The sequence below is a fragment of the Lucilia sericata genome, unplaced genomic scaffold, assembly GCF_015586225.1.
Source record: "Lucilia sericata isolate MDLA Ls3-8-SP2 unplaced genomic scaffold, ASM1558622v1 Contig000781F_arrow, whole genome shotgun sequence".
Lineage (NCBI taxonomy): Eukaryota > Metazoa > Arthropoda > Insecta > Diptera > Calliphoridae > Lucilia > Lucilia sericata.
This window is the reverse complement of record NW_023994775.1, coordinates 114,999-124,938: the sequence shown is the minus strand read 5'-3', so window position 1 is coordinate 124,938 and position 9,940 is coordinate 114,999. Positions and strand designations below refer to the sequence as shown.

The window sequence follows — 9,940 nt, the reverse complement described above, 5'->3', positions numbered from 1 at the left end:
CTGCTATTTAGTAATAGAAAAAGGCTCAAGTAGTTAAAGAGAACAACAACAACAACAATAATCATGTTTTGGCGTTCATTCACTCGCTGTTTAATGTCAGTTTGTATTATATTTTATACACGACCATGAATTAAATGAGTTTTTTTTTCTGTATGCTTCGAAAATTTCCTTAAAAACTTTTTCTATTTCTAATGTAAATTTTTAGTTTTTTTTAAATTTTTGATACTTTAACAAACATTTTTTTATGATTTACATAAAATCTGTATTTGAAAGGCAGTTACTTGAAGGAGTCGGTTCATAATATGTTACAAATGTTAACTAGATTTCATTGTTGAAAGTAAGCTTTCGGAAAAGAAAGCTTTGACTGCTTACAAAATCGTTCATCATTGTGTACCTATTTTGTGACGTACATATATGACAAAAGTCTTTAAATCATAACCCTCAATCTGCCTCCTCAATTGTAGATAAATTACAAATTTAATTAACATATTACCTTCAATAAGGTGCACACTGATACTCTTATCCAATCCTTAGGCCAGTTTTATGTTGGCTGGGTGCTCCGTAACTGGATTAACCACATGCTAAGGAACAGATGGATAAGCTGCGACATGTACGATATAACTATGTATCAGGAAAAAGGCAGGGTGGCATTTTGTGATCTTTACTCTGGGTTACCACGATTAATAGCCTCTTAAGGACCCTAACCGGGAAAGGATTTAGACCTGTCTGCTATGCTGACGTTGTCGTAATACTTTTAAAGGGAAGGGATCCAAATTACTTGTAGAAGAGCTGAGGAGACTCTGAATACGGCCTTAAGCTGGGCTCAACCGAGAGTCCTAAATGTTAACCCGGAAAAAACGGAAATCTGTCTTTTCACAAGAAAGACAAACATTTCTACATATACGGAACCTTACCTCCTGGGTAAAAAGATACCAGTGACAGACAAAGTTAAGTACTTAGGTGTAATCCTCGACCGGAAATTAAAATGGAGACACCACTATTCCACCCATTGAAACATATTTAAGATATGAGGCGGCGCTAAAAGCCGAACGGCTTTTTACTTTAGGTGAACTCGCCAAAAGCGGTTATAGGACACGTCATCAATGTATACATATTGGAATTAACATATTCCCCATAGCGTTAGTAATCCCCATTACTACTATTATGTAGTTTAGGTTGAAGAGGACGATACTGTAAATATCATATCATAAAGATATACACCAAAACCATTAGAGCGTCCTGTAGTGCACTCCTTTACATGAAATTATTGTCCAATGATTCAGAAATTCCATGTCCTGAACGTAAATCCTTGAAATTTCCCAATCATTTAGGGATCAGTATCCTTACTAAAAGCTCTCTCTTTATTTATCACATTCCGTTCATCTAATCGCTGTCCTCTATATCTAGTCTGGATATGTACGATCAGAATGACGTTGGATTTGCTCCCACATAAGAGGGTTCTCGGACTCCTTTCGTTTGGTTTACCTCAGTGCTAGTTACCTTTCCATTATTCTTAATGGATTAGTGGGATTCTCTTAAAGTTACTAGAATCATGCTTTAAAATTCGCTCTCGTTGACTCGAATAGTGTTCGTTTTATAAGATTAACTTTTTCAAATACCCTGCTTTTAATAAAAAATATGGTAATGGGGACAACTTTTCGGCAGATAATCTCTTTATTGCCTTAGATGTTAAATATTTGACACATTGAGTATTCAGGACATTCAAGACTTCCGCCTAAAAGTTTATGTTGTGCTCCGGAACATTCAATCTTCTAGCATAGAACCATTCGCATTGCGGCAGATGTACGTTGATTTAGGAATCAATTTTTCACTAAACTAATAATTGTCCCCAGCAAAAACTATCATTATCAAGTAAGGGGTTATTAATAAAACATTATTATATTACTTCTACATAATCAGAATGATATATAATAGTCATTGGAAAGTTTTTTCTGGAATCCATTTAATCCATTTTTGTCTACCTAAACAATGTATAAAATCTCTAATTGATCAATTGTTTTTAAATTGATTAATTTGTCACAGTTTAAACAGCAGTTATAAGGGGGATAATTACAAATAAATATAATTCTATTCAAAAGATATCAATACCATTCAAAAGAAACCAACTTTTAAAATCACTGCTTACTAGACCAACTGAGTAATGTCTTTGTCTAAATTCTTTCTTCTTATTGTGTATCTTCATAATGAACAACAACAATATGACAAAAACAACAACAAATACCCATAACATAGGGAGGAGGAGTATATAAGAAAAGTACGGATAAAGTGGATGTACAAACTACTATAATGTAAATTGAAATGATAATGGTGATGATGATGATGAAGACTATGATGGTGTTGGTGGTGGTGACTGGCGATGGTGGTCTGGCCTAGTTATGAAAACTGTGATGTTACGACGTGTATATCTGGCTGTCGTTGTCTGTATGACTTTTTGTATACAAATTGTTCTTCATTGCGTTGCTTTGTAAAGAGTTTAGTTGAGTTAGTTTATTTTTTTTGGGTATTTCTTTTTCATTTTGTATTGTATATTTTTTGACAACAATTGCTGCTTTGTTTTCCTGAAGATTTGTGTTTTTGGTTTTTTTGGTTAAGTTAACATTTGACCTTTTTAACACATGCATATTTTCTTTTGTTTGTCACTTTTGTTTTCAGTCAAATGCTAATTTTTTTTATTCATGTTTGTTTTTTTCGGAAAGTTTATTTTTTGGGAAAATTTTAATTTTTTTAAAGAAAAATCATAAGAAATTTACATAAGATAAGTTAATATTCAAAATATTAGAACTTGCGGAAACAGCCTTGGAATAAACATGTAAATTTTTATCTTGAAATTAAAATTTCTTGTAGAATTTTTTTTTTAAAAAATTTAGTTTTGAAAACTTTTTATAGAAGAAATTAAAATTTTTAATACTTTCTATTTATTTCGGACGTGCCTGGTCGTATACCAGACACATAAAATGTCGGAAACTTTGAAACGCTGATCCCAGATAGAATGTCTTGATCATGCGGAAAACTAGAGCAAATACCAGTAGGAATCCGTTGTTACACGGATGGCTTTAAATTGGGCGATAAAGAGACCCAGAAACAGAAATATACCACCGTTTACCTAATCATAACACAAGCTTCCAGGCAGAAGTTCGAGCAATAACGGAATGTGTAAATTGGATTAGAATAAATATAACGCCTACAGCCTTTAATATATTTACCGACAGCCAGAAGGCAATTAGGGCGATATCAGATGATAGAATTAAATCTATGGGTAAGAATAATAAAACGGTGGGTAGAACCACAAAGATCCTATGGGGTGACCCTGATGAGAACAAGAAGAGAAATCTCCTCAAAATGAGCAAGTCTGAAGTAAGTATGATGGTACGTATTCTGAGTGGACACATAGGATTACGAGCACATCTATACAAAATTGGCCGTGCGGATTCAGACGAATGTAGAGCATGTGGAGAGGACAGTGAAACTCTGGAGCACTTTCTTTGCCACTGTCAGGCATTTGTCGACGTTAGATCCATTAATCTTGGAAGTGATGTTATTTCGGAAATAACATTCCTAACTAACACTAATTGGAAAATTCCTAGAAATTACGTCCACGAAACTCAGTTTCTAAACATTGAAAAATAATATTATACATCCTCCTATCAACCTAACCTAACTATTTATTTGTATACAATTTGATTTATAGGAATTTTTTTATTTTCAATAAAAAATTTCAATTTCCAAAATTAAAAATTTTTATATATTTTTATAGAAAATTTTTTAATATTCACAATTTTTTATAGAAAAATGTTCAATATTGACAATTTTTTATAGAAAATTTTTCAATATTGACAATTTTTTATAGAAAACTTTTCAATTTTGACAATTTTTTATAGAAAAATTTTCAATATTTTTCAATATTGACAATTTTTTTAATACTGACAATTTTTTATAGAAAAATGTTTAATACTGACATTTTTTCATAGAAAAATGTTCAATACTTACAATTTTTCATAGAAAAATTTTCAAAATTGTAAATTTTTTATAGAAAAATTTTTAAAATTTACATTTTTTTGTAGATAATTTTCCAATATTGACAATATTTATAGAAAACTTTTCAATATTATCAATTTTTTATAGAAAAATTTTCAATATTAATAATTTTTTATAGAAAATTTTTCAATATTATCAATTTTTTATAGAAAAATTTTCAAAATTTTAATTTTTTTTATAAAAAAAAAATGTTCAATATTGACAATTTTTATAGAAAAATTTTTAATACTGACAAATTTTGATAGAAAAATGTTCAATATTGACAATTTGTTATAGACAAATTTTCAGTTTTTTATAGAAAAAATTTTAAAATTGACATTTTTTTGTTTAAAAAAATTTTTTATTGAAAAAATGTTCAATATTAACAATTTTTTATAGAAAAATATTCAATATATTGACAATATTCTATCTGTAGAAAAATTTGAATATTTAAAATTTTCTATATAAAAAACTTGAATATTAAGAATTTTTTATAGAAAAATTTTCAGTATTTTTTAAAGTTTTTTTTATGATTTAATTTTCCTTGTTTTATATTCCTCTTTAATCTCTATCTTGAAACAATTTTTCTTCTTTTTTTCTTAATTACATTAAAAACATTTGTCTAATCAGATAATTGTTTATTTGGTTTATTACAAACTTGATCTTTTTTCTATGAGTCTATTTTTCTTTTTTTGTTCTTCTAAATACTGATAACAAAACACAAATCTCTTATCACTAAAACTTAACAAAAATAATAAAATATTTCTAAAATCCATGGCATCATATAAAATAAGATGTTTTTTTCTTAAAAAAGAACTACAACTATTTCTAGTATATTTCTGTTTAATTAAACAAATTTTAAGAGACTATGTATTTGTTTGCTTAAGTCTCTTTAATTTCTAAAAATACTCTTAAAAATATTTCATAACATTAGACAAAAAAAAAAAAATAGCAACAACTATTTAGTAAATAAGTAATATGTATGTACATGTATACAAACTTATATAAAGCACTGGACAATGCAAAAAACGAAATTAGAAAAACACTTGTAAGAATTAACAAAAAATAACAAATAATTATAAAGAGTCTTCTCACTATTAATAGATTCTCTGTTTTGTTTTTGTAGTGTTTCTTTAGCTATTTTTCTTTCTTCTCATAGATACATTTTGTTCTTGTTGTATTTCATATTAGTTTAACAAGTGTGTGCTGTGTGTGTATTTGGAGATGGCTGCATGCACTCGCATTAACAGTAGTTTTATGTAGTTGTGTTTTTTTTTTTTTTTTGCTGTTGTTTTCATATCCCCCACCAGCAGCAGCAACAACAACTACACTAGCAGCAAACAGTTCTTTAGTTTGCTATTTTCATACATAGTTTTTGTTCTTTAGTTATTCGTTTGGTTTCGTGTCTGCTTAATCAGAGGAGCTTCGTCTATTTGGCTTTCGTAGCAACAACAACAGCAATCTATATGTGTGTATATGAAAGTATCACATTAATGAGTGACTCTGTCGTTCAACCCAAACGGTTGGACCTAGAATCATTTCTTTTTTGAATAAAAGGTTTTATGAAATTTCGAATATTTATGAAAAAAGGGAAAAACGGGCATGTTATTTTCTTACTTCAAATAGTACTTTTTGAATTTTTCTTTAATATGTTAATATGTAATTGAACATATGAGGACCTGATTGAATAAGAGTCTATAAGTTGTATATCTATTGAATTTAATACTGAAGTGAAAGGAATCTGGAATGAAAGGAAATCTATAAAAGGGAATCTTTATGGTATTTTTGAGCAGCTACAAGATTTAACATTTTAGTACTTTTTCAATTGGTACTTTTTTACCCTACACCACTATAATGGGGAGGGTGTTATACTATCATATGAAATCAGGTCGGGTGTCGTACTTGACTGTTTGACATCTCTAAATGAACCGGGTAAACATAATAAACCCAAATTATGTTGGGTACCTGACCATGAAGGACACTCTGGCAATGAAAGAGAAAATTGTCTGCCAAACATTGGCGCACGGCGCCCATTTATTGGACCAGAACCATTCTTTGGTATCCCCAAAGGATACATTAGGGAAAAATGTGATTCATATGTTAAATCTGATTTTCTCAGCCACTGGGAGTCAATATCAGGACTCAGACAGGCAAAAAGCTTCATAATGCTAATGAAAGGTAAATCCCAAAAGTTACTGTCACTTAACAAGAGTGACCTAAGATTACTAACGGAACTTTATACCGGACACTGTGGACTTAGATACCACCAGCACATTCTTGGTAACAATGTGACGAGCCTATGCATATTCTGCGAAATGCATGATGAAACACCTCTGAACAAATACTTTGTGACTGTCAGCCGTTATGGTCTCACAGAGTGAGTATTCTGGGAGGCGCTTTTCTTTCGCCTAATAAAATATTCAATCTCTCACCGTCTAGAACATTAAGATTTATACATGAACTTAATCTCCAATGGTGAACCAAAAGAGCTGCACAAAAGATCTTAACTTGGATCGTAGTGCTTGGTGCCCTCTTAATCAATCAATCAGGGTATTATGCGTTTGTGCTGATGTTTATAACACCCAAAGATATTGTAGAAGTATGACAATCGGCTCAAAGCCACTTTCTGAGTCGATTTAGCTATGTGTATCTGTCCGACTGTGTGTAAACCTTATGCGCACTCTACAGTTAGCAATTTTCAAGATAATTTGATGAAATGTGGTACATAGCGTTTGACCCAAGGACAAAGCCTATTGAAAATGGTTAAAATTCATCCATTATTTCGTAGAACCCCCGAATAGGGCCTTTGAGCTCATAAATATGTTAAAAGTTCTTGTATCACATCAAAAATCGGCAACATTTAGTTTTATATAAGTCTTAATGATACTGATGATTTTCATAATGATCGGGCCTCATTTGATCCTATATATAAAAGGTACTTTTTCTTTAAATGGTACTTATTGAGTTTTCTATGATATTAAATCAATAAACATAAAATTGAAAATGTGAAACCGCAAAATTTCCGAATGGGAATTTTTGGTACTTTTTCAATTTACAAATGGTACTTTTTGAAGGCAGTTTTGGTACCACAACTAAGAATTCACTAAGAGAATCAACAGTACTTTTGCTATTCAAAATTTTTGTATGTAATTTCATTTCGAGTAGCGAAGCACTACGGGTTAAGCTTGTAGTGTACAAAAAGAGAGTTTGTTCGTGTTGTCACAGTCGTCGTCTTCTGTTCTGTGATAGTGGTTGTTGGTTGGTCTTTCTGTTAATGTTGTCGTTGTTGTTGTTGCTGGTGTGAGTAGTGCAATGTAAAGTACTCTTTTTTCATTATTCTTTCGTATTTCGTTTGTTTGAAATGCATCAAATTTTCGTGTTGGGGATTTTTTGCAGTTGTGTTGTTGTTGTTGATAAACAGTGCGTGTTTTGTTGTTTTTTTGCTTTGTATCCGTTGTATTGAGTTGGATACTCTTGCTTGTTGGTCTTGTATATTTACTCAGAGTAAGCAGTTTTTGTGTTTTCTGTTATTATTTTGATTATTTTTCGCCGTTCAATTGTAAAAATATCTCTTTAGCTCTTTTAATTGTTATGTTTGTTCTCTTTCCTGTTTTACGAGTTATACTCGTAAAATAATAACTCTTGGTAACTCTTGCTTTCTTTGCATTATCACTTGTTGTTTGAGGCGCGTTATATTTCGTTGTTGTTACTGTTGTGGTCTTTAGTCTTGGGCATGTAATGGACTCACACGTATGAGTTTTGATAATTTTTATTGTTTACGACAACAACGAGAGTGGAGAAGAGTGAGTGTATTTTGTGTTCAGAACTAAAGTAAAGTATGAGTAAGACCATCATACCCGGCCATCAGATCTCGTTGTGATTTTCATCGTGTACAAGTTGGACTCACTGTCAGTTAGTCAGTCACATATATTGTAGCAGTGTCTGAGTGTGTGTTTGTTGGATTGCTTGCTGGCTGGCAGGCAGGCAGATTTAGTTGTGTGGTTCGAGTTAATACTTAGTGCTGGGGTGATGTTAATGTTGCTGCTGCTGGCTGGTAGTTGTTATTGCTGTTGTTGTTGTTGTTAGTGTATAGTATAGCTTTTGCTGCTAATGTCTGTTTTGTCTTGCTTGGCTGGCTGGCTAGTTGGTTGGTTCGTTTGTTGTTTGGTTTGATGGGTCTGGCGTTGCTTGTATACTCTTTTTGAAAATAGTTACAAGATGTTCATCGAAGTGAATAGAACATCTAAGCGGATGATGAACATTAATACGGTTTAACAGTAATCATCCACCAAGCAAACAAACAACCAACCGACCATCTCCAGTAACAGAACATCAAATAACAACAACAACAATAATAAAAATTCACTAAAAGAAAAACACACTAAAAAAACAAGCGAATCTCCTCTTGCTTTACCGAAAGTGTAAATTGACATCATCCTCTCGTGTGTATTCGATGGATGCATATTGTATGTTTACGTGTGAATGTGTGTGTGCGTTTAACGTGTCGTTGTGTCTGTCGCATGGTGTATCTGTGTGTTAAATAAATAGCTCTTTTTCATATTGTTAACGTTTCAAGCATTTCATTGGGTCTTTGTTGTGCTTTTTTTTTCAATTTTTTTTGTCTGAAACTGCAATGAATTGTGAAAATAAAGAATAAGTAGCAACAACAACTTTAGCAGTTAAAGAGTATTTATCTGTAAGAGCTACCGAGAGTATCAATGCGCGGCATATTCAAAAAATTTCAATACAAATTCAATAGTAATGGAAAAAAACAGAATTTACTTTTACCACAACTGTTTTTCTTAAACCACAAGAATTCTAGACAAAAGTGAAAATTTCTTTAAAAAAAAACAAGAAAGTGATAAAATTTAAAGAAACAAATAAATATAAATTAACAACAGAACAAAAAATTTTTTGCCCACATAAAGTTTAAAAAACAAAAAAACCCCAAAATATGTTTATGATAAAAAATTTAAAAAAATCTTAAAAAAACAAACAAAATTTTTTTTACAAAAAAAATTAAATAAAAATTTAAAAACAAATAAAATTTTTATAACAAGTTTTAAAATATATAAAAAAAATTATAACTGCAAAAAAAAGTGCAAGGATTAACAAATGAAATCTAAAGCAGTCCCAATATTTTTAAAGTGGTTTTTTTCCCCAAAAGAAAAAAAATGTTATCTTTAAATAAACCTCACATACTACATACAATTATGTATAAAAAATGTACATTTGTGTAGATTCCTGAACATGTTTAACATTTAAATGCAAAAAATAAAGAAAATAACAAAAAATTCAAAACTATTTGGTATACAGCCATCATCCACAGCAGCCAGAGCCAACAAACCAAATTACGCTGCTGTTAAAGACACAAAAAAAATTTCTAAAAGAAAAGAAATCTAAATAATAAAAAAACAAATAAACTTCCTAGTGCTAAAAATATACACACTTAAATGATACTGTTTCTAAAAGTGTTTTTTTTTAAATAAATGTTTGAGAAAAGAAAAACAAAAAATTTCTTAAATTTCTAAAGAAAAAGCCAAAAAGTTTTCCACTTCCAAAAATTAACAAAAAAAAAAAAATTTAAGAAAAAAAAAAATTAAAAACAGATAAAAGCATTTCTTTATATTTTATTAGAAAAAAACTAATAAGTGTTAATTAATTAAAATTTGTTACTCTCTGGATACATTCGTTAAAGAAAATTTCTTTACAATTTTTGGATAATTTATAAACTTTTCCTGTAAAAACATTTTTGGATTATTTTAACATATTTTTTTCAACATAAGGTAAGTTTGAAAATTCAGATTTAAAGAAAAAAAAAAAAAAGCAAAAAAAAAAATTAACAAAATTTATATTTACATTTTTTTAAATTTTGTTTAATTTCTTATCAGTGTTTTTTTTAATT

The 9,940-nt window shown here is 30.0% G+C and overlaps 1 long non-coding RNA gene across 1 annotated transcript; it reads left to right on the top strand.

Moving 5' to 3' along the window:
- Nucleotides 1–7,692: 7,692 nt before the first annotated feature.
- LOC119608052 lies at nucleotides 7,693–9,450 on the top strand. Its single transcript, XR_005231783.1, has 2 exons — nucleotides 7,693–8,089; nucleotides 8,688–9,450. It is a non-coding gene; the product is annotated as an uncharacterized LOC119608052 (long non-coding RNA).
- The last annotated feature ends 490 nt before the right edge of the window (nucleotides 9,451–9,940 follow it).